A 14,524-nucleotide genomic window follows, 5' to 3' on the forward strand; every position below is an offset into this window, starting at 1 on the left:
AGCTCAAAGTTCCTTCTTAGTCGGGAGTGGGGGAGAGGGGAATGCCCTCCTTGTCCCGTTGTTTTGGGGAGCGGTTGTCGGTGCTGAAAAAATCCCAGATGTATTGGGTCATTTTCCCAAAGGAAGACATAGGTCCCTAAGCACCACCTGGTAAGCCTCGATTCAAGGAAGAAAACTAAAACCAGACCCCTGGAAGGGAGCTGCCTGCCGGTGGCAGGAGCAGTTAGGAGCCTTTGGCCCATTGCTCTTCAAGCTCTGTAAGTCCACCTCTTACAACTGTGCCAGGGACACAGTGGCTATGGAGTGCAGCTTTGAATGAATGAGAGCGTAGAGATCTGTTTCCCATTCTCTGGGGATAGGCCAGATTGACAGGCACCAAACACTGAGACCAGACGTCTCAAACCGCATATAAGCAAGTGTTTATAGTGTGACGAAGGCCTGCTTAACTCGAAGCAGTAACTGGAGCTGTCTGTATTTCATTCATAAACCGTCCATGAAGCACTCATTCATAAAATCCTCTAGAGCACTGGTTCTCTGCCTCCACCCCCACCTTACAGTGCTCCCCTCTTGCCACTTTCTAGCCCCCTTTGCTTTGGGGAATTCTGGCTGATCCTTACTGGCAGAGCTCAGGGTTTGGTGCGGAGATGGGTCCTTGCTTGGTTCTCTCGAGACAGGGTTAGGAACTGGGGACTCACAGCTGGTACCCTCACTACCTCCACCACAGCCGCCCGACCACCGGTTCAGTGGGCTTTTCCTCCCGGGAGGTTTCTGCTGTGAGGACGGGGACTCTGTTATTTCCCCAATGCCTCGAGAGCTGCAAAACAAACTCTCAAAAACCGTCCTTGAATGAATGAATGAATGAGTGGATGGATGAATAGTTGAGGGACAGCCATGGTCAGGGAAGGCTTAGGTGCAGGAGAGGCAGAATGGATCCTTGGAGGTTCCCTTTGGTGGAGAGGGTGAGGAAGCACATTCCTGTTCGGGTGAAGCGATTTCATAATCAAATGAAGTATATTTGTCCTGGGAAAGTTCTATGGTGCCCCTGGTTTTATTTTCTTTATAGCGTTTAGCATCACTGGATATTCTCCTACTGATCCTGTCTGCTTTTGTATAAAAAATCTCTTGTCATGTGTCGTTGGGCAGTGACCCTGTTGGTGGCATTTTCTTTACTTTTTATAAATGTGGATATCTGCATTCTAACAACCCTAGCCTCCAGAACACTACCAGATACATAGCAGGATCTCACAAAATAAGTGTTGACTGACCGGCTGCAGCACAGAGCACCTCTCTGACCCAGCCCCCACCCCCAAGTAGAGCTGTTGCCTTCATTTTGTTTCTACTTTTCAAACTGCAGATTCCGAAGCTGTCTCCACATTCGCCGCGTCTGGCAAAGACACCAACTTTCAGGTTGAAATGTCATTGTCATTTTTCACTCGGGCTGTGTTGGCTGCTATTACTTGAACGCCTACAACTGCAAAAGACAGATTGAAGAATTTGGAAATGAGGTTCCTGCTGGAAAAAACAGCCAGCATCTACCAGAAGTGGGGTTCGAACCCACGCGGATATAAATCCATTGGATCTTAAGTCCAACGCCTTAACCACTCGGCCATTCTGGTAGTTGGGTAAGCACCAGCTTATTTTTTGGCAACTCGGGCAATATCGTCCCAAGTTGCAGTAATAAAAAAATTATTTTTATTTCCGATGTAAGAGAAATAATACGGAGAAAAAAGTGACTTTTATTCTATCTCGCTGATTTCTTCACCTCGTCGTCAGAAACAAGAAAACGAGTGAGAACAGCTCGCGCAGCAGAATTCCCAACACCTTAGAGCGACGCGGAGCATGAGGACAGGGGTTTATTTCCGTGCTTCTCAGAACCGGTGAGTCAGGCTGGATGTTCTCCTCCGTCCAGGACAGGTATTTTATTTTAAATGGAAATCAAACTAAAAGCGACTCTGGTGGGACTCGAACCCACAACCTTTGAATGCCTCCGTCTGTCTAGAAGTCCAATGCGCTATCCATTGCGCCACAGAGCCAAGTGCGCTGGGGGCCTCCCAGCAGCGAACATCAGCGCAGGAGGGGCGTGGACTCGGAAACCCGCGCTCTCCCCCTCAGGCTCGGTCCCCGGGCCGGGGGCGCCCAGGCCGGCTGCGCCAGGAGACCCGGCCTCCTTTTGAAGGTTGCTTTCAATGCGCAGGCGCTCCGGGCGCGAGTCTAGGTTTCCTCCATCGCCTTGTTAAAGAAGCTGTAGCGCAGGGAGCCAGCGTGCGGTTCCATAGTGTAGCGGTTATCACGTCTGCTTTACGCGCAGAAGGTCCTGGGTTCGAGCCCCAGTGGAACCACGGGGCGGCCTGCCCTTTTCCGGGTGCTCACTGTTCTCTTTTCCCAGGCAGAACTCCGCTTTTCCTCCTGGAAGCAGTGCCGCCAGGTACGAAATTCTTTTAAAATTCCTTGTCTCTTCCAGTCCCGAACAGCAAATCTCTAACACAGCGCCCATCATTCAAACGTCTCCAGTTACTAAACTCTGCAGCATCTTCTTACCACGTGGTTCCATAGTGTAGCGGTTATCACGTCTGCTTTACACGCAGAAGGTCCTGGGTTCGAGCCCCAGTGGAACCATGGTGTCGTTTATTTGTTTTGGGCCGGCTGTTTCGCGGCAGAAGCCGCCACCTCGACCGCGCCGGTGGAGGGTCATAGGCCCCGCGGCAGCGGCCCGTCCCGGCGCCCGCTCCGCCTCCCAGGCTGCCGCGGCGGGCGGCTCTGAGGAGGTCCGGGCGGCTCCTCCCGGCGCGAGCGCCGCTGCGCCTGCGCAGTGCGCACTGCCGGGCCGCCCTGCTGTCGCGGTGTCGCTCGACCCGGTCCGCTGGGGTGCGGCTGCCCGGTCCTCCGAGCCCGCACCCCAGCGCTATCTGAAGACTCTCGTATCGGTTCAGAAGCCCTCGCTGTCCCTTCCCCGCCAGCGCTGGGCCGGACTACAGCTCTGGGGATGACGCACAGCCAGATCGTCCCCAGGCGGGCAGTGCCGCGCTGGCCTAATTAGTGCGGACTGCGGACGGTACAAGCTCTGGAGAGGCACTGCGTGGCCTCGCGAGCCCACTGTCCGGCCCGCCCCGTGGCGGCCACTCCAGTGCCCTCCGTCCCGTCTCACAGAGGACCCCGTGGCGGCCACTCCAGTGCTCTCCGTCCCGTCTCACAGAGGACCCTGTGGCGGTTACTCCAGTGCTCTCCATCCCATGTCACAGAGGACCCCGTGGTGGTCACTCCAGTGCCCTCTGTCCCATCTCACAGAGGACCCCGTGGTGGTCACTCCAGTGCCCTCCGTCCCGTCTCCCAGAGGACCCCGTGGTGGTCACTCCAGTGCTCTCTGTCCCATCTCACAGAGGACCCCGTGGCGGTCACTCCAGTGCTCTCTGTCCCATCTCACAGAGGACCCCGTGGCGGCCACTCCAGTGCCCTCCGTCCCGTCTCACAGAGGACCCCGTGGCGGCCACTCCAGTGCTCTCTGTCCCGTCTCACAGAGGACCCTGTGGCGGTTACTCCAGTGCTCTCCATCCCATGTCACAGAGGACCCCGTGGCGGCCACTCCAGTGCCCTCCGTCCCGTCTCCCAGAGGACCCCGTGGTGGTCACTCCAGTGCTCTCTGTCCCATCTCACAGAGGACCCCGTGGCGGTCACTCCAGTGCTCTCTGTCCCATCTCACAGAGGACCCCGTGGCGGCCACTCCAGTGCCCTCCGTCCCGTCTCACAGAGGACCCCGTGGCGGCCACTCCAGTGCTCTCTGTCCCGTCTCACAGAGGACCCTGTGGCGGTTACTCCAGTGCCCTCCGTCCCGTCTCACAGAGGACCCCGTGGTGGTCACTCCAGTGCTCTCTGTCCCATCTCACAGAGGACCCCGTGGCGGCCACTCCAGTGCCCTCCGTCCCCTCTCACAGAGGACCCCGTGGCGGTTACTCCAGTGCTCTCCATCCCATGTCACAGAGGACCCCGTGGCGGTTACTCCAGTGCTCTCCATCCCATGTCACAGAGGACCCTGTGGTGGCCACTCCAGTGCTCACAGAGGACCCTGTGGTGGCCACTCCAGTGCTCTCTGTCCCATCTCATTTTACTTATAACTGAGGGGCTCAAGACCCCCAGCCCCACTGGACAACTTCATGATTTTTATGTAGTTAAACCTTTTCTAATGTTTGTATCTTTGGTTTATGTGAAATTGCTAAAAACTGGGTTTGCCATGAGATAGAGAAGGCGGATTTCTGGAAAGGAATTTAGTATAGCACTCTGGAGGTGTGTGAGTGTGTGAGTATGTGTGTAGATAGATCTACCAGCTTGATAAAGTCACATAGATTCCAGAAATTAAGCTGGTCCTGCCTCTTACATATCGCTTAATGTCCTTTTGTTTGAACTTTCTCTAGCTCTGCTAACCTAGGCCTTCCTGCTGTGCTCCTTGGGTTCATCACGCCCTGTTCCTTTTGCTTTTCTGTGTTTCACAGGCGAGGTTAGCTTTTGTCTCACAAAGGGTACAGTGTGGTATAGACCTTAAGAGATTCAACATGGAGGCTTCTGTGCCAGGCTATGGTTCAGTTTCTCTTCATTGTCTTTTGGTCCTGTGAGCTTGGCACAGTCCATACCCAGTCTGAGTTGTGTGACCCTGGACTAGCTGTTTGGTTGCTTCATGCAGTTTCCTCCTCTGTGAAATCTGGATTAGCTCACATGATTCTTTAGATAATTTAGTGAGTTGCTACGAGGGGGCTTCAAAAATCTGTGGAGAATGTGCATTATCATTTAATTCCATTTTTGCATGAACTTTGTTGATGCACCCTTGTTTTTTGGATGTTCTGCACATGGTGAGCACTGAATAAGTGTCATCTCCTATACTGTTTTGCTAGATAAATCTGATGCAGCTTGGGCAGAATGATGTGGCTTTTTCTGGCAAATGTAAAGTGTTAAGCAAGTCAGATCTCAATTTGCTAGGCCTGTCTCTTCGACTTTCTTCTTGTATCTCTGCACATCATCTTCCTTTATGTGCATGTCTGCACCCAGTGTTCCCATTTTGGTAAGGACACCAGTTTATTGGATCAGGGCTTACCCTAATGCTCACATTTTAACTTGATTACCTTTGTGAAGAATTAAATTCTCATTCTGAGCTACTGGGGGTTGGGACTTTGACATGTACATTTTGGGGAGGCAATGGCATAATTGAACTCATAGTGTGTGTTGTCCAAAACAGAACATGCAATTTCGCCCCGAAACTTGCGCTTCTTCTGCATTTCCCTCCTTGGTGAGTGGTCCTCATTATCTGCCATGCATGACCCCTGACAGACATTAAGCAGTTGTCCTGTTTCTTTCTCACTTTCTACATCCCACCATTCGGGCACCAGAGCCTGCAGATTCCTTTCTGCATCCACATGTCCTCCACGCTGTACTCAGTTCAGGTCTCTTCATTTCTACCTTGTGCTGCCGTTTGTGCCCCTGTCTCTAGTCCTGCCCGTCTTTAATGTGAGCTTCAAGAAGTGGCCAAAGACTTTCCTGAAGGGTAAATTGTTCCCCAGGCCCTTTCCCTTGAAACTCCTCTGCAACTTTCTGTCCCTCTCTAGCCTGCCTCTTGTCCCATTTCCACCCTTCCCCAGCGCCCCAGTTCTTGGTGCCACTTCTGGTACCTTCCCTTCTTCCTCACTGTCATCTTTAAAGACCAAGCTGCTCCCCATTAATGACAATTTGGATACAACTTCCTGTGTAATGTCTTTCTGAGGTCAACCCCAGTGTAAGTAGAACAGGTCACTCCTTCTAACCCCATCAATTTTGTGGCATTAAACCCATGAGGGTCACGGCATCTCACTATTTATTTTTATATCCGTCCCTCTCACACTCCCGGTTTCTGTTAAAAAATTATTCTGCCATTTGTTCAAACAGCATGGAAAATTTTTTTCAGGACTATTGCCATTGGTGTCAAGATTGTGGCAACAGGGGAGATGGATTGGGTAAATTCCAAATACAATGCAGACAGCTGGGGATTTGTAGCCAGGAAGCAGAGTTGGTGGGGGCTGAGGGTTGGGGGGTTGTCAGTGGATGGAAAATTACTAAGAGGAGACATCAGGAGTAAGGAGTATTCTGGCTATACTGACTCAACAGAATTCTTTTTTTTTTTCCTAAATATTTATTTATTTGAAAGTCAGAGATAGAGAGAAGGAGAGAGAGTAAGAGAGAGAGACAGAGAGAGATCTTCCATCTGCTGCTTCACTCTTGAAATGATTGTAATGGCGAGGCTGAGCCAGACAGAAGCCAGGAGCCAGGAGCTTCTTCCACGTTTCTCACATGGGTTCAGGGCCCAAGGACTTGGAGCCATCTTCCTCTGCTTTCCCAGGCACACTAGCAGGGAGCTGGATTGGAAGTGGAGCAGCTGGGACTCATATGGGTTGCTGGCATTGTAGGCAGAGGCTTAACCTCATCAGGATTCTTACTGAAGGCGGGCCAAGGATGTCCCCTACAAAGGGTGGAAGAAATTCCAGATAAACTGAATTTGCAGGATCCATGCTAAAGGTGGGTCCTGGGCAGACAGGAGAGGAAGGAGGCCAAGATCTGGAACTAGTGGGGCTGAGGGCTCAGAGGAGCCTGGCCTCTCCACACCTCAGGCTGTCACAGGCACACGGTTCATGCGTGTGGAATTAAATGTGTTTCTGAGGAAAAGGTTTTCTAATAACGGTGGTTTAAAATCTTGGTCGTCTTGTTCAGTTGATTTAATTCAACCTCTGTAGTAATAGAAATTTAACTGCTGAAGAAAAAAATATCGGTGTTTTTGGAGCTTGTCTTTGTGGATTTCTAAACACAGCACACCCTTTGCAGGGGGATGTTTTGTTAGAGATGCTGCATTTTAATCTTCAAAAGGGCAGGGTTTATCCTAGAGTGAATTGAAGTACCTGACACTATCAGGTATTTCCCCTCAAAGAAGACAAGGGAGAAAACCTTTGTGATTGCTGTTTAGCAAAACTTTTTAAGAGGAAGTGTCATCCGTAAATTATAGACTTTTTGGAGGGTATGGTAGTGACTTTACTTCTGCTGAATTGGCACTTTTTTTTTTTTTTTTGACAGGCAGAGTGGATAGTGAGAGAGAGAGAGAGAGAGAAAGGTCTTCCTTTTGCCGTTGGTTCACCCTCCAATGGCCGCCACGGTAGGCGCACCACGCCGATCCAATGGCAGGAGCCAGGTGCTTCTCCTGGTCTCCCATGGGGTGCAGGGCCCAAGCACTTGGGCCATCCTCCACTGCACTCCCTGGCCACAGCAGAGAGCTGGCCTGGAAGAGGGGCAACCGGGACAGGATCGGTGCCCCGACCAGGACTAGAACCCGGTGTGCCAGCGCCGCAAGGTGGAGGATTAGCCTAGTGAGCCGCGGCGCCAGCCGAATTGGCACATTTTTGTAGAAGCTTGAGACTATGAAAGTATTTAGTTAGTGCAAAATACTAAGAAAATGCTACAGTAATACTTAATCTTTATATTTATTGATCTGGATTTCTTTTTTGGCTAGTTTGACATTTTTCCAGTAATTTTTAAAGTTTTTAATTGACATAATAATTGCATATATTTGTAGTGTACAGTCTGATTATTGAATACATACACATGATATGTAATGATCAAGTCAGGATAATTAGCATTTCCATATCCTTAAAAATTTATCATTATTTGTGTTAGGAACAAATGAACTCCTTCTTTTCTGGTTCTTTATAACATATAGTAAATTATAATAAATTGTAGTCCACTCTACTGAACTGTAGACACTAGAACCTGTTCTTTTTATTTAATTAATATTTAGGTACTCATTTAAGAGACAAATAAATTTGACTTTTTAAAAAAGATTTATTTATTTATTTGCAAGTGAGTCAGAGTTACACAGAGAGAGGAGAGGCAGAGAGAGAGAGAGAAAGAGAGAAGAGGGAGAGGGAGAGACGTCTTCCATCTGATGGTTCACTCCCCAACTGGCCGCAACCACCGGAGCTGTGCCGATCCGAAGCCAGGAGCCAGGAGCTTCTTCCGGATCTCCCACATGGGTGCAGGGGCTCAAGGACTTGGGCCATCATCTACTGCTTTCCCAGGCCATAGCAGAGAGCTGGATCGGAAGTGGAACAGCCAAGACTCAACAGGTGCCCATAAGGGATGTTGGCACTGCAGGTGGCGGCTTCACCCGCTCTGCCACAGCACCGGCCCCCATATAGCCCTTTTCTATATGCCTGAGAAACAGTGGTTTTTTTGACTTACTACTTGTAAGATAAAGTAAGTTGAAAATGTGTCATTGCAAAAATAAAAGAAAAAAAAGAAAGGAGGAGGAAGGGTGAGAGTAAGGGAGGGAGGATAGGGTGAGAAGTATCACTATGTTCTTATAACTATATATATGAAATACATGACATTTGTTCCATTTATATAAATAAAAAAGCTTATGAAAAATGGAAAAAATTGGGCGGTGCCACGGCTCATTTGGCTAATCCTCCGCCTACAGCGCCAGTACCCCAGGTTCTAGTCCTGGTTGGGGTGCAGGATTCTGTCCCGGCTGCTCCTCTTCCAGGCCAGCTCTCTGCTGTGGCCTGGGAGTGCAGTGGAGGATGGCCCAAGTGCTTGGGCCCTGCACCCGCAAGGGAGACCAGGAGAAGCACCTGGCTCCTGGCTTCAGATTGGTCCAGCTGTGGCCATTGTGGTCATCTGGGGAGTGAACCAGCAGAGGTAATACCTTTCTCTCTCTTTCTACCTCTCATTGTCTGTAACTCTATCTCTCAAATAAATAAATAAAATCTTAAAACATGCACGCACACACACACACACACCCCTGACAAAACCAAGTGTAGGTAAGAATGAGGAGCAGCTAGAACTCTCATACATTGCTTGTGATAATGCACATCATATAGTCGCTTAGGAAAAGAGTTTAGGACTTTCTTATAAAACTAAAAACACTTACTAGGGGACCCAGAAGTCCCACTTGTAGGTATTTACCCAAGAGAAATGAAAGCACATGTTTATACAAAGACCTGTATATATGTAAATGTTTTTAGCAACTCTATTTAAAATCTCCAAAAATGGAAGGAAACTAAACAGGTGAATACATAAGCAAATGGTGGTACAGCCGTACAAAGGAATACGTCTCTGATAGCTGCAGCCAGGATTAAATGCCAAGCGGAATGAATGTATAAAAGGCTACATGCTATATGATTGCATTCATATGATTTTTCTGGAAAAGGGGAAAAACTATTGGGACAGAAACAGGTAAGTGGCTTGGTTTTGGAACCCAGGTAGGCTTTGACATGATGCCTGTATTGGTCAGTGTTCTCCAGAGAAATAGAGCCAGTAGGGTCTATGTGGGGATGTTGCAAAGGCTTTATTATGGAGCTTCTCATGTATTTATGGAGGCTGAGAAGTCCCACATCTGCTGCTTCTAAGCTGGAGGCCCAGGAAAGCCAGTTGTTTTGGTCCATTTGGGCTGCTACAGCAAAAATAGCACAGATGAGGTGGCTTATGACCAGTAGACATTTGTTTCTCACAGTTCTGGCAAGTCCAAGATTTGATCTGCACTGGTAGATCTCATGTCTGGTGAGGGCCTGCTTCCTCTCACTAATGGCCATTTCTCTCTGTCCTCTTATGGTAAAGTAGGCAATGGAGCACTCCCATCTAAAAATTTATTTTTTTGCTTTTGCATTTCTTTCTTTTTTAAATATTTATTTATTTATTTGAAAGAGCAGTAGAGAGAGAAGGGGAAAGAGAGAGAAAGAGAGAGAGAGAGAAATATTTTCACTCCTCAAATGCCTATCAACAGCCAGAACTGGGCCAGCCCCAAGCCAGGAACCCCAACTGGGTCTCCCGGGTGAGTGACAGGGTCTTAAACTCTTGGGCCATCCTCTGCTGCCTCCCAGGCACATTAGCAGGAAGCTGGATTGGAAGAGGAGAGCAGCCGGGACTCGAACTAGGCACTTCAGTATGGGATTCAGGCATCCCAAGCAGCAACTTAACCCATTATGCCATAACTGTCTTTTTTTGTATTTTTAAATATTTATTTATTTACAAGGGAGAAAGAGAGAGAGAGAGAGAGCACGAGCGAGCGAGCGAGCTAGTGCTCCCATCTGTTGGTTTACTCCCCAAGTGCCCACAATGGCTGGCCCTGGGCCAGGTCAAAGCCAGGAACCAGGAACTCACTCCAGAACCCAAGAGCCATCACCTGCTGCTTCCCGTGAGTGTGATTAGCTGGAAACTGGAATCAGGAGCAGAGCCAAAACTTGAACCCAGAGGCACGGTATGGGACACAGGCATCTCAACCACATTTTCAATGCTAGGCTGAACAGCTACCCCTTGAATTGTTTGGATTCCTTACATATTGGATGTTAACCCCTTATCGGCTATCTGGTTTGCAAGTACTTTCTCTCATTCCTCCCATTTGTTTTGTTTTTATAGTCTAAGAAATATAGTAGATGATTTTGTGATGTTTTTATTCTACTCAGGGCTATTCTATTTCATTTCTAAAAATCGAATTCAGACCTACTAAAATCATATCACACCCTTTAAAGTTTCAGGACCTTCAGTTTAAACAACATTGACCAAATGCGATATATAGACCATTTGCATCAGAATCATAGGAGACTGGGTGGGAGGGGAGAGTGTGTTGATTTAAGATGAACCCATTCCTGGTATCTCTTAGATGGTGACTGGAATTTTGTATTTTCATCAGCTAACCAGGTGAGTCTTACGCCCATTCAGGTTTGCGTATCACTGGCCTGGCAGCACGTGGGGTGCCCCAGCAGTTTTCAGCTCTAATCTGTGTGGCCTTAGACTCACAGGACTGCATAGGAAGTACCCCTGGAAAACAGGTACAGAGGCTACTCCTCTTGAGCCACATGAGAATTCATGTAGAAAGTAATTTCCAATCCTAAGAAACAGATGTGAATTTTAATGGAAGGAAAGCCAATATGATGAGTTTTGGTGTTTCATCTCTCGGTATAAAAATCAAAAAGTTGACAATCTTATGTCCAAAGGAGAAATCCAGAAAAGGAATGGCTCCCTCTAGTGGTAATGTTTTACTCAGTAGATCTGGGAGATGTGGGAGATGTTGAAAAATTCATCACAAATTTAAATATCATATATTAGAATACGAAGTTAAAATATTGTTGTCAGGCAACACACCTCAAAAGAGAAGAAAAACACATTTTCATGAATTATAGATTTTTATGTATACTTTATATCCATCCAGTCTGAGGAAACTCAGTGTATATCTGTGTGTGTGTAAGTGTGTGTGTTATTTTTGTTTTTTTTTTTTTGAACAATTTAATTTATTTGAAAGGTAGAGTTACATAGAGAAAGATAGAGACACACAGAGAGGTCTTCTATCTGCTGGTTCACTCCCCAAAGGACCGCAACTACCAGGCCAAAGCCAGGAGCCAGGAGCTTCTTCTGGATCTCCCATGTGGTTGCAGGGGTCCAAGGACTTGGGCCATCCTCTGCTTCTTTCCCAGGTACATTAGCAGAGAGCTAGATTGGAAGTGGAGCAGCCAGGACTTGAACAGCTCCCATATAGGATGCCAGTGCTGCAGGCTAGGGCTTTAACCTGCTGTGCCATAGCACTGGCCCCTTAATTTAAGTTTTGAGAGACAAAAAGTGAGAGACAGATATATATCTATATATAGAGAGCTCCCATCCACTGGTTCTCCAAATGGCTGAAATGGCTAGGTTAAAGTTGGGAGCTGAAAACTCAAATCAGCGAAGTAAACAGTAAGTAGAAGAAACCTCCCTTTCAGACCAAAGGGAAAGAAAGTTTTAAAGTGAGAATATAATTTTCATCATGGGCATTGTCTACCTTAGAAAAACTACTACAGAACATGCCTGTGACTATAGACTTGTAGTCCAGGCCACCGAAGATTAGAGATGGGACACGGGCACTCCCTTGACTTGCATCCTCTGGTCTGCTTTAACACAAACCAGGAGGAAAAGGAAGCTCGGCATCAGAAGCAATGGGTGGCAGGCCTATTAATGGCTGATCTGTACAGTGATCTGCCCTCAAGGAGACCCAACAGGACAGTCCACTGCAGTGGCTTTCAATGTGGTAAGCCTGGGCTTCAGCAGAAGTCAGCTTGTGAAGAGCCCTGGCAGCTCTGCCAAGAGTTGGATCACTGGAAATGGACCTGCCCTGGAGTCGAAGGATGCCCAGGTCAGAGCCACAGATCTTATTGGCTCTAAGCTGAAAAGCCCTTCACTCAGCCCAACTTCCAAAGTGACCACTGCAGCTAAGGGGATGGTCAAGTAGGGTCAGCAACATTGCAGGCAGAACTGTAAATTTCTTGTTAGAGATGCCCCCTGCCTTTACCTGGCCAGCTCTCCTCCCAGGCCAGCCAAGTAATGAAAGTCAACAGAGTGCCTCCCCCTAGGAGGTTCACACCTCCCTGAGGATGTACGCCATGTGAAGAGATAGATAGGTCTGGGCCTCTTAACTTACAAGGCCTAAAGCCCACCAGATTATTATCAAGCCCCTTCTGTCAGGTTCTATTTGCCTCTCAATCAGAAAACTTCATTGTAGCTTAGACAGCACCTTTCTTAGCTCCTCTAATAATGACTCTGTCCTTTGTTCTAGGCCCTGTCTAGTGCACTTGGGCCTCATTCCTTTGTAATCATAACCTCTACTCTACCACCAATGGCTCTACTCCCAACCTGTGTGTACTGATGGTCCTCTTCCCCACTTAATGCTGTATAATTGTTCAAACCTGGTAAATGCCACTCTTAGGATCATTGGTTACTATCCTCACTCTGTCTTTTATGACCTTGTCTAAATCTGATCAGAGTCGGCAAACTTGGAAGGCTTCCATAGCCTTGGCAACTCATGACGACAGCCTAGGGTGGTTACTGGCACCATAAACTAGAGTGTCAATTTGTTGGGTCAACAACAGGAGCCACTGTGCACTTGCTCCTCATGTGGGATCTCTGTCCTTAATGTGCTGTCCATTGTGATTTAATGCTATAACTAGTACTCAAACAGTATGTTTCACTTTGTGTTTCTATGTGGGTGCAAACTGTTGCAATCTTTATACTAAATTGATCTTCTGTATATAAAGAGAATTGAAAATGAATCTTGATGTGAATGGAAGGTGAGAGGGAGCAGGAGAGGGGAGGGTTGCGGGTGGGAGGTAAGTTATGGGAGGGGGAAGCCATTGTAATCCATAAGCTGTACACTGGAAATTTATATTCATTAAATAAAAGTTAAAAAAAAGGCACTATTTGTATGTCATTGTAAAAATTAAAAGATAAGAAAGGAAGGTGGAGAGAGGGTAGGGTGGGAAGTATCACTGTGTTCCTAAATCTGTGTATAGGAAATACATAAAATTTGTTCACCTTGGCCGGCGCTGTGGCTTAACAGGCTAATCCTCCGCCTTGCGGCACTGGCACACCGGGTTCTAGTTCCGCTTGGGGCGCTGGATTCTATCCCAGTTGCCCCTCTTCCAGGCCAGCTCTCTGCTATGGCCCAGGAAGGCAGTGGAGGATGGCCCAAGTGCTTGGGCCCTGCACTCGCATGGGAGACCAGGAGAAGCACCTGGCTCCTGGCTTCGGATCGGCACGGTGCGCCGTCTGCAGTGGCCATTGGAGGGTGAACCAACGGCAAAAAGGAAGACCTTTCTCTCTGTCTCTCTCTCTCACTATCCACTCTGCCTGTCAAAAAAAAAATTTTGTTCACCTTATATATAAAAAAGGAACAAAATGGAAAAAATACTATTCGATGAGTTTTGACATATATACGTAGTGAAACCATCTCCATAATGAATCTCCGTGATCCCCCCAAATCACTCCTGAGCACTGCACTCAGCACCTAACAGCTCCGTCCATGCCCCTGCACATCACCTAAGTGTAGTGTAGCTTTAATTGCATAAGGCCATGTGCCTACCTTGACCCCAGCCCCTATAAAAATGCTTGTCTGAGAAAAGCTCAAAGCTGCCAGGAGAATTCACTGTCCCCGATGAAAACCCCCCTTTCTTAGAGCATTTGTTGGAATGGGCTTACAATAGTGAATATGTATCTCTTGCAGCTTGGAAGTAGCTCTCTCAAGGGCCTGAGAGCCATTTCTTTGGGACTGGAAGGGCGTAGCTTCGATGAAACCATCTAGCAGGCACAGCTGCCTCATGGCGTTAACACACCAGCCCCTGGTACTTTTCCATTACTCTCACTCTGCTGAGCTGAACAGCCCCGTCCTTTACTTGCCCTTTACAAAGTCCAAATACCTCTGCACAAAAGGAGCTCAGCTTTCCCCTCCTGTCAGTAGTTACTGAATAAAATCTGTGTTCAGCCCTGGCTGGTATTTGGCTGTATTGGTCTTTGACAGGCCTTTGTAGTTGTTGCCTTCATGTTCTGCTGTGTGGAGGCCAAGCTCTGGTCTTGCTGCTCACACCTTGATGCCTGGATTTCATTGCATTTTGCTTCTAATTTTCTCATCAGAACAGAACTTCTCTGTGCGGACTATCCCCCGTGCTCTTTCCTTTGAAGCCCAAGCAACACAAAAGAAAATATCTAGACTTACTCTTCTTAT

At 47.9% G+C, this 14,524-nt stretch overlaps 4 non-coding genes across 4 annotated transcripts; 2 read left to right on the forward strand and 2 right to left on the reverse strand.

Annotated features, from left to right (window-relative positions):
- Positions 1-1,533: 1,533 nt before the first annotated feature.
- TRNAL-UAA (transfer RNA leucine (anticodon UAA)) lies at positions 1,534-1,616 on the reverse strand. Its single transcript has one exon. It is a non-coding gene; the product is annotated as a tRNA-Leu (tRNA).
- Positions 1,617-1,947: 331 nt separating this feature from the next.
- TRNAR-UCU (transfer RNA arginine (anticodon UCU)) lies at positions 1,948-2,033 on the reverse strand. Its single transcript is given in 2 exon segments — positions 1,948-1,983; positions 1,997-2,033. It is a non-coding gene; the product is annotated as a tRNA-Arg (tRNA).
- A 233-nt stretch (positions 2,034-2,266) lies between these two features.
- On the forward strand, positions 2,267-2,339 carry TRNAV-UAC (transfer RNA valine (anticodon UAC)). The gene has a single exon. It is a non-coding gene; the product is annotated as a tRNA-Val (tRNA).
- A 204-nt stretch (positions 2,340-2,543) lies between these two features.
- On the forward strand, positions 2,544-2,616 carry TRNAV-UAC (transfer RNA valine (anticodon UAC)). The gene has a single exon. It is a non-coding gene; the product is annotated as a tRNA-Val (tRNA).
- Positions 2,617-14,524: the final 11,908 nt, after the last annotated feature.

The sequence above is a fragment of the Lepus europaeus genome, chromosome 7 (genome assembly GCF_033115175.1).
Source record: "Lepus europaeus isolate LE1 chromosome 7, mLepTim1.pri, whole genome shotgun sequence".
Lineage (NCBI taxonomy): Eukaryota > Metazoa > Chordata > Mammalia > Lagomorpha > Leporidae > Lepus > Lepus europaeus.